Source organism: Rhynchophorus ferrugineus, unplaced genomic scaffold (genome assembly GCF_030347505.1).
Source record: "Rhynchophorus ferrugineus isolate W39M unplaced genomic scaffold, kcgeb_rfMv2 rfM3, whole genome shotgun sequence".
NCBI lineage: Eukaryota > Metazoa > Arthropoda > Insecta > Coleoptera > Curculionidae > Rhynchophorus > Rhynchophorus ferrugineus.
Genome location: NW_027472582.1, coordinates 71,399,784 through 71,418,589, shown reverse-complemented (window position 1 = coordinate 71,418,589; position 18,806 = coordinate 71,399,784). Strand labels below are relative to the sequence as shown.

At 33.4% G+C, this 18,806-nt stretch overlaps 3 non-coding genes across 3 annotated transcripts; 2 read left to right on the top strand and 1 right to left on the bottom strand.

Annotated features, from left to right (window-relative positions):
- Positions 1-8,122: 8,122 nt before the first annotated feature.
- Positions 8,123-8,194, bottom strand: TRNAG-UCC (transfer RNA glycine (anticodon UCC)). The gene has a single exon. It is a non-coding gene; the product is annotated as a tRNA-Gly (tRNA).
- Positions 8,195-12,203: 4,009 nt separating this feature from the next.
- On the top strand, positions 12,204-12,275 carry TRNAG-UCC (transfer RNA glycine (anticodon UCC)). The gene has a single exon. It is a non-coding gene; the product is annotated as a tRNA-Gly (tRNA).
- A 5,864-nt stretch (positions 12,276-18,139) lies between these two features.
- On the top strand, positions 18,140-18,212 carry TRNAM-CAU (transfer RNA methionine (anticodon CAU)). The gene has a single exon. It is a non-coding gene; the product is annotated as a tRNA-Met (tRNA).
- The last annotated feature ends 594 nt before the right edge of the window (positions 18,213-18,806 follow it).

Sequence of the window (18,806 nt, the reverse complement as noted above, 5' to 3'; positions counted from 1 at the left end):
ATTCGAATATATATATATATATATATATATATATATATATATATATATATATATATATATATATATATATATATATATATATATATATATATATATATATATATATATATATATACTAAAATACTGAACAATATTGTCTGTATATGAAAAAATGTCAAACCATTGGGAAACAATTAAAATTTACAAGGATCAAGTCTCCTTAGGACTTTCTTTTTTTCTGGTCGTCAGCATTGCGGCTTAATTTCTTTATTAAATATTTAATTTACAACACGACTGACCAACCAGAGATTAGATCTTCTAATACGACTCATTTGTTACATAAAACCGAGATGTGGGTGGAGTTTTAACTAGATTTACATCGTAATATATTTATCATGTATTTATTGCATGTTATAGATAAAATAAAGATATTGACCCATATAAGAACTATTTTCAATATAACGACATAAGATTTAATCTAAGACTAGAAAATTGATATATTCCGAAAAAGCTGTGATATATTTTGGATAAAATTTCTTAAAAAATCCAAGAGATGATTTTATTTGTTTTTTTTTGGTATCGGGAGTGTTACATACAACATAAATTGATTTTGCTTTAATAATGAAGTTTATAATTACAAAGTAGAACGCATAGAAGATAGAAGTTCAAGAGTTGTTACTTATTACTCTATTTAATAGTTCTTAAGAAGTTTTTTTTATATTTAGTTTTATCAAGACTGTTCTTGGATTTATATTTTCACAGGTGTGTTTTTGTATGTTTATTTTGGAGTTTATTTTTCATATTAGTAGTTGTAATTGTCTGTACATTCCCATAATATTTAAAGAGGTATCCTCTAACTTCTAACAATTGAGGAGTTGTGTCTTTCGTCACATTAGCTCAGCAATAACATTATGCACAAATATCAGATTATTTAGTAGGACCATATCGGATGTGCCCTCGTTCGAATAACGAAGAATTTTAAAAATCGGTCCACAATTGACGGAGAAATCGGTGAACATACATAAAAAATATACAGTCGAACGTAGAACCTACTCTATTTTTAAAGTCGGTTAAAAATAGGAGGTCCTGCTGATATGAGATTCGATATTAATACTTTCCTTGGTAAACACAACCAAATTAATTGGTGGTACTGGTCCCATAGCTCATTGCCACTGTGGTTAGTGGCTACAGCTCCGGCGTTCGTGACTCCCAACCGAAGAGAAAATATCACTATCACTACGCCATTTATTCTATTGGTCGCGTTTAAGAGACAACCCAGAACGTTATTTTCGGTTTCGTTTCTTATAGGATTTTTTCCGGTTAGAACAGAAAGAAAGACTTGCACAATCCGATGCAATTAGTTTAGTTTGTGTTGTAACGTAAACTAGTTTATAATAACTGACATAAGGGGACCATTGAACACTGCCATTGTTAACGTACATAATACACGATTGTTTTTTATTGTAGCTATTGGTCATTCGAAAAAATTGATTATTTGATAGTTAATTGAGGCTTAATGTTTCGACATCGTCCGGTCGCGCTTATTGTTTCTTTTGCTTATATATTCAGATAATAATCCGATTTATATTATTTACTGTATTGGAGGATATTTTTTTAGTTTAAAAACGAACGATATTGAGAAAAAAATTTGATAATATATATTAGTTTTAAAAAAATGTTTATGATATTGTTACTAGTCGTTGCCGACTGACTCTCAATTTGTCTTTACAACTAACTTACAACTTAAATCTAGGTATATATCTAGGAAGACCCATCTTCCCTATCTTGGTCTGTAGTGTAATAATGTTTATTTTGTAAGGATATTTTTGGCCAATATACCGATATTTTTCGATATTTTTTCAGTGTAAATTAAATACAATTTTTAATAAACCTTTAAAATTGGTACTTACTCTAAAGGTTTATCAAAATATCATTATTTTTGATACTTTTGATATTTTTGTACTTATTGCAAAAAAATATCGATATATTTTTCCTCCGATATATTGATATTTTTGTGAATATCGATATTTTTTTCGAAGACCAACACAGTGTTATGTTAAAGATTTGGTTTACGTTCCTTTATCATAACAAAATACAAATGTAAATATACCGTGAAACAAAAATAATGACATTAAATTTATGAAATATATAAAAGCAATGCGTAGTTTTTTCAACATAAACTTAATTTAATACATTTGCTTCAGAAGAAACTGTTAGGCTGAAAAGTATCTATAGAAATCTTAGACATCTGCAGCTCTTTGAGTATATCGATATGTTGATACGAAAATATCGAAAACGATATATCGAGATTTTTTAAATATCGATATCGCACTGCGCACGACTGCCCGATCCAACGCGTGTGAAAACGAAATTTCGGAATGCGCATGGAATAATTATCATTAACTACCTTGAAAAAGGAAGGACCATCAACAGCGACTATTATTACATGGCGTTATTGGACCATTTGAAGGACGTAATCGCCGGAAAATGGCCGCATTTGAAGAAACAGTAAGTGCTGTTTCGCCAAAACAATGCACCGTGTCACAAGTCAGTTAGAACGATGGCAAAAATCTATCTATTCACCGTATTCTCCAGATCTGGCTACCAGCGGCTATTTCCTGTTCTCGGATCTCGAAAGAATGCTCGCTGGGAAGAAATTTTCATCGAATGAAGAGGTAATCGCCGAAATTGAGGCCTATTTTGAAGCAAAGGATAAATCGTACTACAAAAATGGTATCACCATAATTATATTGAATAAAAAACTAATTTTGGCAGAAAAATGTGTTTTAGTATGGTAGGCCGGGGACTTTACAATTGACCTGTTATGTCATCGGAAACTATACAATAGGGAAACATAATTTTTAACATATTGTAGATAAATAGTCTTAAAATTCCTTCAGTTAGTTTTTCTTACGACTTCTTTAAAATTTACGCGCCTTTTTTATTTAATTGGCAATACAGTCGAGAACAGTGTTGCCAATATATTCAAAATCAGTCCCCAAAGTAGTTTTGCAGGTAAAAAGGTTTCGTAGACAAAAATGACTAATCTTATATATCAAATATATTTCTGATCTTACATTGAAAATATTGTCAAAACCAGTTTTATTAACATTAGCATATCACTTTTTAGTTATTTTATTTATTCTGTTCTGAGACAAAACATGATTTCGACCACAGGGTGATCACTAGTGATTTTTTCATCTGTTGGCAAACATCGAAAAATTATTTATAAACGCACTAGACTTACGTTATGTGTCCTAAACTAATTTCCGTATTGTAGAACACCAGTTTAGAAAGAAGTAACAGGAATATAAATAATAATCTCGCCAGTAACCGCGTTTTAATCTTCAAGTCGAAAACGCTTCCATAAAAATCGGATACATTAACCCAGAACAGGTTCCACAACCGTAATCTATGTACGTACACATATATTAATGCCGAAAACAAGTAATACGGACCGTCTTTCCATAAATTAAAATTTCTATGATGGTGGTCGCATGTTGGCTCGTTGTTAATTAATAATGCGGAGATGTATTTTAGCGATCGGTAGATCATAATCGGAAGAAAGACAGAGAGAGAGAGAGAGAGTTGGTCAAGTAAATAATCGTAAATTTGTTCCACAAGATAAATTCCTTCCCCGCTGATTGATTCGAGGGAGAAAAAAACTAATAGCCGTTTAATGGTAATAAGGCCTCGGCTGAGATCCTGATCGGTGGGTGAGAAAAATTGGTAGCACTTAATTTATTCCGGCTCGTGTATCGTTAATATTCAGCGTTTAATTTAATGAATCGCCGATTAAACGGTAGAGAAAAAATGTCGATATAACTGCATGGCGTTAGTAAAATATACGGCGAACTGTTAATTGACTGTAGTACAATGTAAATATGTAGATTTCTTGACGAAACACCCGTCTCATTGACGCCATGATTACTTATTACATATTATTAAAAACAAAGCACACATAGCAGTGTTTTTTTTGTTTTGGCCTAAGACCAGGGGGACCGAGTTATGTGGGACTGTCTCTGGGCTTACCAGTACACTAAACCGAAACCGCCTCACAGTTGACCCCTGTGGATTGCTACCGCTACTGCATTAAATTTGGGGAATGTGGCACCCGCTAATCGGGCAGCCGTTATTGGGCACGAGAACCTGGCGATTTTATTGATTCGCGAACCTGAGTTAACACACAACTGGATACAGTTGTATGGGGCAAAAGTTATGACTGTAGCGACGGATGAGGTCGTTTCAGCCTGGAAAATGGGGGTGTTTAGCGGTGATGCGGTGCTAAGCTCCCAGCATGTCGATCAGCTCGCGAACAAGCGCGTTTTCAGAAGAAGTTGAGCTGAATTGGAAGAAGATGTGCTTGATTTCTGGCGTTTCATATTCAGCGTTTAATATTCTTCTGAGAAGCTTATCTTGGAAAACTTGAAACCGTTTGACCTGGTTGGGTGTAACAAATTTGAAGTAGACATTAAATCCGTAGATTAGTATGGACCAAATTAATATCTTGTAAAATAAGCATTTGATGGAGATGGGAAGTCTGCTAGAAAGGCAGATCAGAGAAGATAGCAGGCTTGCTATCCCCGAACCTTTCTGGATCTGGAAATGCCAACCAAACTGCCTGTCGAAGTGAAGACCTAGATACGTGACGTTATAAAGCCATGGAGTAATTGCGGTGTCGATCTTAAGTTACGAGACGTGCAGTGCGTAACGCTTCTTATGGAAAATGATGGTCTGAGTTTTCAGGGGGTTGATTTGCAACCTCCAGGATTTGAACCACTTGACCGAATGATCGAGCTGCATCTGTAAACGTTCATGAATTGTAACTTCGAACCTGACGGCCGTGAAGAAGGCAGTGTCGCCAGCGTAAAGCGCGACGTCAATGTGTTCTTTTCTCCGTAGATCTGAAATAAAGAGGTTAAATAAGGCTGGGGCCAGCGGGGAACCTTGAGGTACGCCAGCATCGATTTGTTTACTGGAAAGTGATTCCCTGATCTTGACCTGGAAAGATCTGTCCGAGAAATAGGACTTGATGGGGGCGTTTAGGTCTTCTGGGAGGCCTAACCGCACGCACTTTGCGATCAAACCGTCGTGTCAGAACTTGTCGAAGGCTTTGGTTAGGTCCAGAAGGACTGCTCCAAGCTTTTCACGTTGGTCAAGAGCGTGATGGACGGATGAGTGGTGAGCGCGAAAGCCGAATTGTTCATCAGTAATAAAGTTGTTTTCCTTTGTGAAAGAGTTGATGGAGTTACTGTTGTTTGCTTTTAGCAGTATTTAGTGTACCATGAAAGATATTTATATATTATCTATAGTATTTCCAATAAAACAGTGAATTCACTCAGTTAACTTTAACTGTTAGTTTATATTGATCTTGATATTAACTATATTTTAATGTATATAAAATAATGAAATGAAATATTGAAAAATATTTAACATTATATTAGAACAGGCGGGGCAATAGTACCTCTACCATTTTAATTGCGCGCCATCTTGTTTGTGTTTCAATTTCATTATGGATAAATATACGCCACAAGAACGAGCATAAATAGTGACCATATTTATTGAAAATAATCGTTTCATTATTGCCACTCAGCTGAAATTGCATCAAAAATATCCTAATCGCCCAGTGAAGCACAAAACCACAATTTATCGTTTACATGCGAATTTTGGACAGCACGGTACGATAGCAGACAGGCATCGTTTTGGAATACAACGGATGTCTAGTAACATCGAAAATGTGGCTCTGGTGCGCGATAGTGTTGCATAGTCTCCAGAAACATCAATTCGGGGACTTGGTTCCCAGTTAATCATTTCTGCGCGCAGTTTAAGGCGAATTTTGAAAACTGATTTGAAAATGTTCCCGTAAAAAAATCAACTAGTATAAAAATTGTTACTGAGGGATCCTGATCAACGAGTTGAGTACTCTTGAATTCAAGTTTATTGCTCGAAAAGTTTTGCTCACTTATATAATCTAACCCATTTTTTTTCTAATAATTTTATAGAAATTACACCTGCCAGTTTATCTGAATGTTGATTTGGTCAAGGGAGTCTTACGTTGTTATTGCAGTAACTTATTTAATAATTAAATTAAGTTATGTTTCTGATTATTGCTTGTTTGTAGCTTATATGATATGATTTATAATTTTATGCTCCAATTTATCAGTGAAAATCATCGTGACATTTGGTGTATTCACCAGACTATTTCCTAAACTTGTTAGAGAATATCTTTTAGTGTGGATTGAGTAGCGTTATAAGCCAGTCCTGAAATCCAATAGAACAACTATTTCTAGAAAACAAGAGAAACGATAGAATAAAAGCATTTATATTTTGTTTTGAATGTCTTATTATTTTTCGATCACAGCGGAATTTCGTCATAATATCGAAAGGTCCTAAATATATATGACAAATTATTAGAAATTATTGGAGCTCAATTTTGAAATCGTAATCCCCATACGGTCCCCAACCACCGCCATGTGATTATCGCTTGTTTCCAAGTACCATGGGAAAAATAAAAATGTGGAGGCGCCTATAGTTCGTGATTCTCATTGTCATAAATAAAACGAAGTGCAAATACGTTTAATTGCATTGTTCAATATGTTATTTGTCTACAGAAGTGTTCCCATGACCCTATTAAAGAGCCACCCTTCCGACACAAGCCGCCCCCATGTAACGGAACAGAGTGGACCTGCGGTCGCCGTTTGGCACCCTGGGATTTCCACCGACTCCACCCTCCCTAATATGACCCATCGGTTCGACGAGTTTGCCCTACAACAGTCCTATTGTATTTTGTTCATCCGTGTAACTTTCATTATATAATATCTAACCATCATCTAACGATTTAGTTCAGTTGATTTTATTATGTGATGCGTTTTCATAATTTAAATTTGCTGATACATATCAATTATTTTTTTATATGAATAAAATTGATGTTTTTATTGATTGTTAGAAATTTGAATTGAAATTAAACACATACAATTTATTTGTTTTTTAAGGCAAAACATTGTACCTCAGTAGCAGTCGTCATCAATGTTATCTTCATGAAGTTCAAGCACATGTCCAACATAATATGAGCCAGTCACTCGTATCCTAACTTTTGTGTAGTCACAGATTTATGAAGCACCGGAAACTATTTCAGCACTAGCATCAGTGATTTAACTAGTAGTCGTTGAGCTTCTGATATAGCGAATATAAAAGGAAATAAAGAATCAAAGGCTTGGTAATGTCTAACGGCAATGTGATATAATAATCCCAGCATATTCTATAGAAACCTACAATGGAGCGTATGAAGAGTATTGAAATATGAACGGTTATTCGATATCTATGAGTAAGCTAAATAATGTATTGAAATACTCATGTATATAATGTATTTACGATTAAATATCAATACCAGCATTTTCACCACATAATACCGATCCACAATCAACATGATATTCCTCACAGATTGGGAAATTTCACACAAGTTGGCAACGTTGCTTGTCATATACAATTTGGAATTTAAAAAATAAAGTTTTCGAATTTATGTTCTTGTAACTATATAACGGAATATTAGGTACATATATTTCGGAAAATACTTCAAGAAATAAAGCCTATCTTACAAAAGTTTAACTGTGAAAAGCAAGGCTGCCAAAGATTGAGGATGATGCCTTCTGCCTGCCTCTGCAACATCGATATAAAATATTAATAATTTTTAAAAGAAGCTAAAATATAGTAATTCCTAAAATACTTGGTGATATTTAACGATTTCAAACAAAAAAAACGGTTTCGCTTTTGAAGAAATATAAATCACAACAACCAATGTACTGTTAATGATTCAATGAAGCCTGATGGTATCTTGAGAATTGTTTTCACCAGAATCAGTTCTTCTTATCCATAAATTCATTTAACTACAAATCCCAAAAAATGCTCAAAAAACTAAAAGAATTTTTAAATATAATTTTGCAATGTTCACTTGTGATTGTAATCTCAATATTCCCATGATAATATGTCAATACTTGTTGAAGAATGATATTAGAACAAAATCATTTCAATCTTTTATCAACTAACACCTAGTGAAAGTTTTATAACAGTAAAATGCCATAATATGAAACAATAAAATACAAACATGTTTTTTGTTTGAATCAGACTTTAAATTAATAAAAAGTTCTGCGATGGCCGGGAATCGAACCCGGATCAACTGCTTGGAAGGCAACTATGCTAACCATTACACCACCATCGCACTATAATAATTATATGCTCTAAGAGAAGACAGAAAGAGTTAAAGATGATTTTGTTGCAACTATATAAATATACTTTCACTTGTATATTTATGGTATACTTGTATAAATATGCTATGGCATGAATTTGTAATTTAATTAATATTATTCCTATAAGAAAAATTCAATCGTAACTCCACGCTTAATTCTTGGTACATCCAGTGCCACAATGGTCGTGCTTTATAACAACTCTCTCCTGAAGAATCGACCAGGAAGCAGTTCATAGTTTCCTAGGTAACCATAGAGCTGACAATTATGACGACATAATTTCGAATTTTTTTCATCATGGGATGTAGAATATCTCTAAATATGCTCATGTTACATTCTCATTTGGTTTCATTTAAGGATAATATGGGAGGTTATTCCGAAGAATAAGGGGAACGCTTCCATCAAGACCCAATGGAAATTGAGAGGTGTTAACAAGATACATATTTTACACTGGAAGTATGATAGGGTATAATATTTGGAGCCTGATAAGAGAAACAACTGTTGAATATGAGAGGCAAAGTAAAATGTTAAATTTTAAACAATTGGGCTGTATTTTAAGACAAACAAATCAGAAATGGAAGTTGGTTATATTTAAATAAATCATTTCTATGTAAAAATTTTATGTATTTTATTATGTTGGTTTTTAGCATTTTTCCCACATTATATCAAATGAAGAATTATTTCTTGTTCTTATTCTAGGTATAAGAGTAACAAAAACTGGGTAAATGCGCAAAAATAGAGAATTAGTAGAAATTAGCAGATTAAAGAATTTTTAGAAATCTATTATAGGTTTTAGTAAATATTCATATTTTTAACCAACTTCGAAAAAGGAGGAGGTTCTATATTCGGTTGTATATTTTATTTTTAATATATGTTCGCCGATTTCTCCGTCAATTGTGGGCCGATTTTCAAATTTTTTTTTTATTCGAAAGAGTGCACTTCCGAGGTTGTCCCATTGAAACAAAGATCAGAATCTGTTGGGTGGAAGGGAGTGAATTGAGGAAAACGCTTCATTTCCAAAGCCACGTCCAGAGTTTTCACATATTTTTTATCCAATATAATCAGATATTTGGGTATAATGTTATTGCTGAGCTGACGTGACGAAAGTCGTTCAGTACAAAAGCCATTCAGCTTGCCTTTTAAGCACTAACTGTAGCACATAAGACCTCGTATAAATATTGTAGAAAACTGCTTCTATGGTTTAGTGGTCAAAGCGTTAGGTACCAAACAGAGGTTGCGGGTTCGATTCCTGGCGGAGACAACAACTTTTTGTTGTTATTTAGTTGGAACATTTGTCAAATAACCAATGTAGCGGACCCCGGCGCCTGAAGCGCTTCTTATTTTCAATCATTATTTTTTATTCCTATTTTTCCTCATACGAGCTACATATTTACTAGGCCTACCCTTTCCAATACTTAATAAAATAACGTCATTTATGGAGTAAATATCTAACACTAAAAAGAGAAAAATAAAATATAAAATAAAGGGACTTCAATAAATAAATAAGCAACTCACTAAAATTTAAAAAATAATCAAACTTAGACTTTTTATCACAAAATTTCTTTTTTAAATGAAATATGTACATTACAGTCGTTGTAATAACTAAATAAAAATTAATAAAATCCTTATTTAACCTATCTACTACACGTATTTTATATTCTACTATATACGTACAATTTAGTACAACATAAGTACAACACCTATCTAAATCTATTTATCTATTTACAATATTATTTTAACTACTACTAACTGATCACTTTCAAGGGGGTACCGAGTCCAAACAATACAAGTATAATAATATAAATTTGTGACGTATACATAAAATTAAATTACCAACAAAACAATTCTAAATTAATATGATTTTTTAATTTAACATTTTTTGTTAAAAATATTTTACATTATGGATGTTTGCATTGTCGAAAAAGTGTATTAAACATATAATTATTATCTTCAAACTTGTTGTGTTTTGGTTCTATTTACTAAAAATACCGCTTGTCCTAACCTACAGTTTAACTCATATGAGCATTTCCGTACTAAAATCATCATATAAATTCGAATTAAATCAAATCCTGTCTCTGGAGTTATCCGCCAGTTCATACGGAACGCGGTCTACGTAAAGGTCAAACAAATTGGCCGCGACTCGGTCCGTTAGTCCATCGTGACCAAGTCCGTAAACTTCGACCCGTCGCAATACAAAAGAGCACACAGGTGCTTCCTCCGCTGCCCGATATATTTATGCCCGACTAGGATCCTAATTAGTACCGGGAACGGTGCCTATCTCTCCCCGGGATCGTCATCGTTATATATCACACCAAATTGGTAGTGCCGTACGCCTAAGTACCGATGTTTTCGCGTTAAAGCGTGCGGAATCATTGTTCGCGCTGGACTCCACCGACGAAAACCATCCGCCGATCTTTTATCGCTTTGTTGTCGGTTTTGCCACAGTACTCTGATGCGTTTAATAACTATTTTTGTGGAGTAATCTTTTTGTATTTTTCGTTTTCCATTATCAATTTTTTTTCTGAGATATTTAATGTGTTTAAATGTTTAATTAAATGCATTAATTCGGTTAAATTTTTATAAACAAGCGACGGAAGAGGCCATCTTTTGTATGTTCAAACGTATTGAACTGTTCAGAGGCAAATACCGTGAAAAATAAGAGATAAAGCAAATGAAGATATGAATAATGACACAATAGTAAATATAGAAAATCGAATATTAATATTAAATGGTTTGGAGAGAGACGGGAAGAGAATACAAGGGATATATGATATGTGGTGACAAAGATGACAAAAGGCAGATATGACGAATTTTTAATTAAATACATCTTACATTAGATGTGTTTAGTTCGATTTTAATTTACAAATTTGCATTAATACACAAGCAAGCAGTAAGGGATGATTACATCAGTATGTATTTCACAAATTGTAATAAAATTCATCTACTAATACACTAAACAAGTACGTGTGATTTGGTTCGCTTCCATCGACTTATATCCTGCGTGTTGTCAAGTACTGCTGTGTTGTTTCCACGTTGCTGTGGTTTAGCAACTTTATGTCATGTTTTAAGGCGAAATCTTGGATCACTTCGCGTATACCTTTGATTTCAAGGTCATCGCGTAGCTCTTTGTTGATTACGTAGCGATAAGGATTGGTAATTAATTATTATCTGGTATCTGAAACTGCAAGGATAGCACTAGTTCAAACAAATTCTCAACAGTCACCATCGATATCACAGGCAAGAAATACCTTAAGTTCAGTTAACTCTTTAATAAGTCAAATAAGAAATTCTGTTTTGTTTTATAAATAAATCTATCTCAATTATCGACCCCTGAAGAAACTAATACACTTTTTCCATGCGTTACTTATTCCTCAAATAATAGTTATTCTTAACAGAAAAAAAAACAAACAGAAAACGTGGTCCGGGGTCGAGACTATGACAAAAAACGGGACAAGACAGGCATTTTTATATTTCCACTAGGCGAAAGCTAGAAAGTGAAGAATGTGAACGGAGTGAAAAAAAAATTCGGAAGAAAACTTTTTAATAAATATAAGACACGCTACAAAGACAACATAACAAACGATAAGAAAGATTGTTAAAATTAAAAAATAAAAACTTAAAAGTACTCTTTTTGAAAACGATTTAGATAAACAAAACGAAAATCAGTTAAAAACCGATTCTTCAGAAGAAATGATGAAAATATCAAATCATGCAGATATAAAAGTAAATCTAATTTACATGATACTCTGATGTAGTGCAAGGAGCCGAAATATATGAATGTGTTATAGTGTCTTGTGTTATAAGTTATAGACATTCCGACCTATAACATAAAAAATAGAAATAATTAATATATAAATATTTTCATTGTTAATTTTTGGAAAATAATTCGATTTTATTAATATAATAAGTGAAAGTTTCTGCGTGGAGAGAAATCTAAGTTATAATCAGATCTGTTGATCTTCGTTGTACGACTCTCGTTATACTGCGATGGTGGTGTAATGGTTAGCATAGTTGCCTTCCAAGCAGTTGATCCGGGTTCGATTCCCGGCCATCGCAGAATTGTTTTGGATTTTTTTCTTTATTCTTTAACATATAATCTTTAGGTTCATATTTGCAATTACATATATATATATATATATATATATATATATATATATATATATATATATATATATATATATATATATATATTATTAGGTTTATTCTTACATTTGTTACGTTTATCCATCTTATTATCTTACGTTTATTTACATTAGGTTTTATTCCTTGAGTCCATATCTATCATCAACTGAGAAATAATGGAGAAGTAACAGCGAAAATGATTTTACATCAGTTGGTATTCATGCTGGAAACATCTTAGGTCCCTATTTTTTTTGGAAACGACCAAGTTGTTGCAGTTGTTTTAAAGTTTTTTTTAAATAAAAGGTTTATGTGAATAAGACCCAGACGATTCAACATCTTAAAGACAATGTTCGTCATGAAATTGAAGAAATTCAGCCTCAGTTGTTGCAGGATGTTATGAAAAATGCCTTAAAAAGATCCCAAAGTTGTATAGCGAATCGCGGTCACCATTTAGCCGATAAAATTTTTCAATCATAACGAAAAAAAAATGTAAAGACCAAATACACTTTTTATGACATTGAAACTTACTTATCTTTTCTTTGAGCAAAGTTATAGGAAATCAAAATGGTAACGGTGCTTTTGCCCACATTGTAAAGATAAATGTTAAAAACATCGGATTTAATAGATGGGTAAGGTTCTATTTCAACAATACCTCCAAAAATAATTACAACCAACCAACCAAGATATAAAGGATTCTACTCATATTGTTATCAATGCTGTAGGAGATTTGAAATATATATGTCGAGTTATTTTCTTCTCCTTTGTGATGATTTGACTGGATTTCATCCAAGTCGAAGAAGAAAATTTGCGACCAAAGATACAGAAGCTTAAAAATATATATTTATACATTGTATTGTTCTAAGAATAAATCAACCGAATCGTATTTCCACTTGTAGCTTTGTAGTAGGTACCAACAAACCGTACTTGTGAATCGTAACCGCAAGATCGGCAGATCCCTTATCACCTCCTTTGCAGTTGGGTTAGTCGTTTGGAACGTGTCTTTCTATACTGCTGGAAGACGAGATAAATGAAAGAGAAATCACCATATCTATAAATTCAAGCGGAGGGTTATATAAAGTCAGATATGTAACGATAATGCCGTCTAAAATTAATTGTCGTTGAACATGCAAAGTGCGACTCTAACTTACGGTGCATATTAAATTCCGCTAGAATCGCGATAAAATCTTTAATAGACGCTATGAAACTATATCCGGAGAAATTATTATGTAAATATTATTAAAATACAAAAGAGGGCGTTCGGGTTATTTGTATTACGGAAAATTGCATTAAATTAATGGCGAGTTTCTTCTTTATAGAAGAGTCATAAGGGTATCCAGTATTGAAATCAGACAATGTTTATTATTTGTTAAGGGGTTATACCACTATATCATTCCTACTGATAGTTACTGGTAATTAATTATGCAGTTGGATCATTGTACTGATAAATAACGTCCGTGATAATTGATGGTATTAATATCTATAATAGTCTGTCGCAATGATGAACAATCATAACAGAGGCCAGTAATGAACAACAAATAACACAACGGATAATAGCAATAACCGATAGCAATATATGATATGTATGCAGGGTACGAAGGGAAGGTAACACACCATACCAGATTCTATCCTAACACTAACAATAAAAGACGTACAATGAGATCAAAAGAAAGGTAACACGCGAAATGCTACTATGTATTAGGGTTAACAGGTCTTGTTAGGGTAAAGCCAATATGTCAAATAAATAAATAAATAAGCAACACTCTTGCTATTACACACTCACTTCTCTTAACTCCAGCTATGGTGAAAATGTATAAGGAAAAAATCTAATGCAATCATGCTAGATACGCTGCCACCAAGAGCAAGCAGGAACTACTTTCGGTGGGGTTTACGTATGCTTCAACATATCAATAAATCACATCTACACGGAAGCTTCGGAAGCCTTGAAACGTTGGCCACACAATTGTTCATTTATCTTATCGCTTGGCACAAAGTCCGGACTATAACTTGGGGCATAACAGTCCATGCAAAGTTCATTAAAAGTTCCTGCATTTGGCGGGAGATGTGAGATTACACCGGGTGCCAATCGTACGGCAAAGCAGTTCTGCAAAGCTCGCTTTAGCATCGTTTAGCAGTTAGTGTTGTATACTATCTGGATTGATTGTTTTCGCAGGTCACATGAAATCGATTAGCAGTATCTTCTTACAATTCCCAAAAAAAACACTAGCCATGACTTTGCCTGCAGAAGGAGTTTGTTTACACTTCTTTGAATTTGAGTTGTTGAGCCAAGACTGAGTGACGCAGCACAGTGTGGCTAGGGGGAATTGATAGTGGGGAACAACAGCATAACGGCGTTGCCAGAGTTCCTCCTGTACCTTCATGTGCTGTTAAAGTTCCAGTAAAAGATCGCTTGTAAACTATAACTCAATTTAGTTACTACTCTTTGTATCTAATAATCAGTTCCCATGGTACTAAACGATTTAGCTTGCAGTTGCAGTTTGCAATCATCGATATATCGATATCATTGATATCAATTGATTGATATCGGTATCGATAGTAGGTTAAATTTTAAATATTATATTAGACAATAAGAAGAGTAGATTAGATTCAAAGTTAAGCAACAATACTGGCTAGTCGGAAGATACTTTCAGATTTTCGTAAAATTAAAGAGATTGGTTTATGAGTCATTAATACGGCAAATTTGGACCTATGGGTTTCACACATGGGGTTGCACTAAACATCAACTGAACTAGTAAACTAAAACTAGCCAAAACAAAGTTCTTCGATTAATTAAAAATAATTTTCGCTACGTAACAAGATTTCGCCTTCAAAATGTGAAATAAGGTTACTAAATCACAGCAACATGGAAGTAATGTAACAGCTACTGGATAACACGCAGGAAATCAGACAATTGAAGTGAACTCGTTGAGTGTATAAGTGTTTTCTTAACTTTAGCTTAAGTGGATTACTTTTACTTTAATTTGTAAATGACAATTTTGACATTTGAAAATACAACAGAACGTTAGTAATAAATTCATTTCTAAACTAAGATGGTACTACGCATATCTAAAGGTGTTCAGGTCAACGAATCTTTGTTTGAAAGGAAAACCGACCAAACGGAATGAACAATATTAAGAAGTTTTAATGTAACTTTGCCGCCCAGATTGCTTTATAGTATTTTGATGCCGTATTTATGGATAATAACGTACCAGTGGTCACGACCTAGCCCCGCTTATCATCTATATTGTGTTAAAACCTGTACATTATTGTTTCAAAACGTCTACTACCGCGGATATTAACACGAACCTCACTAATTCTAACCGTACGGAGCATCGATCATCTATCTCGCATCTATTAACGGAATCAAAACAACCCTCTGTGATTGTCACCCCAGAAGTCACCCTATTGCTACTATAGTAGACCTGTTTGTCTATAGTTTGGTGCAAGTCCCCCGCATTTTATACTAATATAATTATCCCGTGGGAATTATAGCCTTCTCCCGTGAGATAGTTTTGAGGGAGCACTTTAGCATGGATGTTGGTAGTTGGGCGCGTGTCATCTGTATTGTTCCTTGTGTTATGGTGATTTTAACATTCGTCATGCATATAAGGCATCAGAAATTATTTGTTTATGATGTGTCATTAATACGAGACCTTACTATTGATAATTAAAAATTGATTTTCTCGTGCTTCGCTGTATTTTTTAAACAACAATAACAATATTTATATTTTGTAAACAACTGAGTTTCCTTTGCATAATCCTTCCAATAAAACAACCAATACACTTCAGCAAAATTTCTAATGCAACGTTGCACCAAATTTAAGTTGTCGTTTATTTTGACTCTGACAACAAAGAAAATTTGAAAAATAAATATAATATCAACCATCAACCATCAACAGTGACTATTACATAGCGTTATCGGACCGTTTGAAGGACTAAATCGCCGAAAAACGGCCGCATTCGAAGAAAAAGCAAGTGCTGCTTCATCAAGAAAATGCACCGTGTCACGAATTTCATTTTTTCAATTGAACGTGTCACACATGAAAACGATCGCAAAAATCCATAAATTGGGCTTCGAATTGCTTCCTCATCTAGCGTATTCTCCAGATCTGGCCCCCAGCGACTATTTCCTGTCCTTAAATTTCAAAAGAATGCTCGCTGGGAAGAAATTTTCGTCGAATGAAGAGGTGATCGCCGAAACTGAGGACAAATCATACTACAAAAATGGTATCGAAATGTTGGAGGGTTGCTATAATCAGTGTATCACCCTTGAAAGGAATTATGTAGAATAAAAAAAAATAATTTTGGCAAAAAAATTGTTTTACTATGGTAGGCCGGGGACTCTTCAATTGATCTGTTAAACTACAGTCCCAATAGTTTGTAGGTTAGAGATGTTCTGTAGACCGATTTGGTTAAATGTTCGGACGCATCAGACCTTATTCTGTCTTTTTTTTAAACTAGAGTAACGTTAATTAGTAAAATGAGAGAGAAAGATCGTCCGAGTTTTAAAGGAGTTTTACGTTTTTGTAAACTGAATTTGACAGTACGTTTGTCGGTGTTGATGACGTGTATTGGATGTTTTATTGGAAGGACTATATGTACTATTTTACTAATTCAATATTGACCTTTTTTCTTATTTTTCTTATTTTGGTCTTGTACATTTTGGTTACAGATATTTAAACTCAGTTTCCTGTACATATTTTACATCTTTAGTTTGGATATTTATTATTTTTGGCTCGTCCATCACTATGACCCTCGTTTTACTTTTATTCATTATCATTACGTATTCTCGTAATATCATATTGCAGCGGTTTTTCAAAGAATTTTTGTTGCTGTTCTGGCCTATAGGTTGTTATTACAACGCCGGTAAAAGCCACTACACACATTTCTATTTTTTCCATATTTTTATATCGTATATATAGTACTCCTTGGTCTATTTCGAATTTCCTTATCATTTTATGCCTTAAATATATAAAACTAGGTTAAACAGCTGCCTTCTCTTAGGCTTGCTTTAGATTTCCAGCTATTTATTTTTATGTTGTCTACAATGACGGTATTTATTTTCTGTATTTCTTGAATTGATCTTAAAATTTTATTTCCAATCCCTTCTTTGTTCTGTTATAACCCAATATTTACCTAGTATTTCTCTTCTTACTCTATCAAATGACTTTTCCAAATCAGATAAAAGTTAAAAACTGATATATAATTAAATCTGCATAAATACTATTTATTAATAATTAATAATATAATTTTCTAATTTTTGTAATCACTTTTCCATAATTGTTTATTTCAGATAAAAACTTATGATAATAACTTTTTATATGGCCAAAAGAATTTTTAGATGAACAAATATTAACACACAGGACTTAATTTTCTCACACTTTAAATACTTTTGAAAGATATAAAATACAATAAAAAAACGAAAACTAAGAACTAGACAATAGCTTCATAAAGAACAAAATTATTATGAATGGATACTGTTTTATATATATGTATTTACAGATAACTTTTAATTGTCTGCTTCTCTACCTTTCATTCGTACCCAAAAAAGAATATGGAGTATTAATATCATCAGTTTAAAATTATTGATTATAACCTATGGATACCCAGATTGTGTCAATAAATTGAAGAACAGAATATTAAATTGAAAAATGCTATTATCAATTTTAGTTGGTGTCAAAACTATTGTTGACTGTTGATTTAATGTCGGTGGATTTTCAGATGTAGATGAGTTTCATGTCAATAGTGTTTTCCAACGAGCTTCTGGGATATATAGTAGTTATGATAAATAAAGCTCCAACGCCTCGGTAGCGCAGTAGGCAGCGCGTAAGTCTCATAATCTTAAGGTCGTGAGTTCGATCCTCACCCGGGGCATTACTTTTTTCGTAATTTAACAGTATATATGTCGATTATTAACTGAACTTATGATTCTCCCACATTATTTAATTCTTTAATAAAGATTTTACGGTGACGTGGCGAATACGCCGAAATTATTTTGCATTTTAAACCCCGATCGATAGCCGAAACAAGATATCTGTCGCTCGTAAAATTGCCGGCGGGCAAGTAGTACCAATTCGGTCGTATTCTGGCCTTATTGCCGAGTCTCGGGTCACCAGGAAGTGACCAGGTCGCAGGAATTGAGTTTATGATACCGCTCGATCATCGGAATTAGCCGGCCTCGCCCTCGCAATCTTCTTACTGTTCGAATTTTATTAAGTTATCTTCTATTCGATATTAAAAATGATCTTACCTCGGCGGTGAAGACAAATAACAATTAAGGCTAGTTAACGTGTGTCTTGTATCGTGTTGTATCCCAAATATTAAATAAAATGTCGGCTTTTTTTTTGTAGAGATCACGAAAAAGGATTTTCAGTTTTTGTAATTTCTTTTGGTTAGCTAAATTTTATCATTCATATTTTATGATACTATTCATTAAAATGTGACCATAGTTTTACAGTAGACACAGGA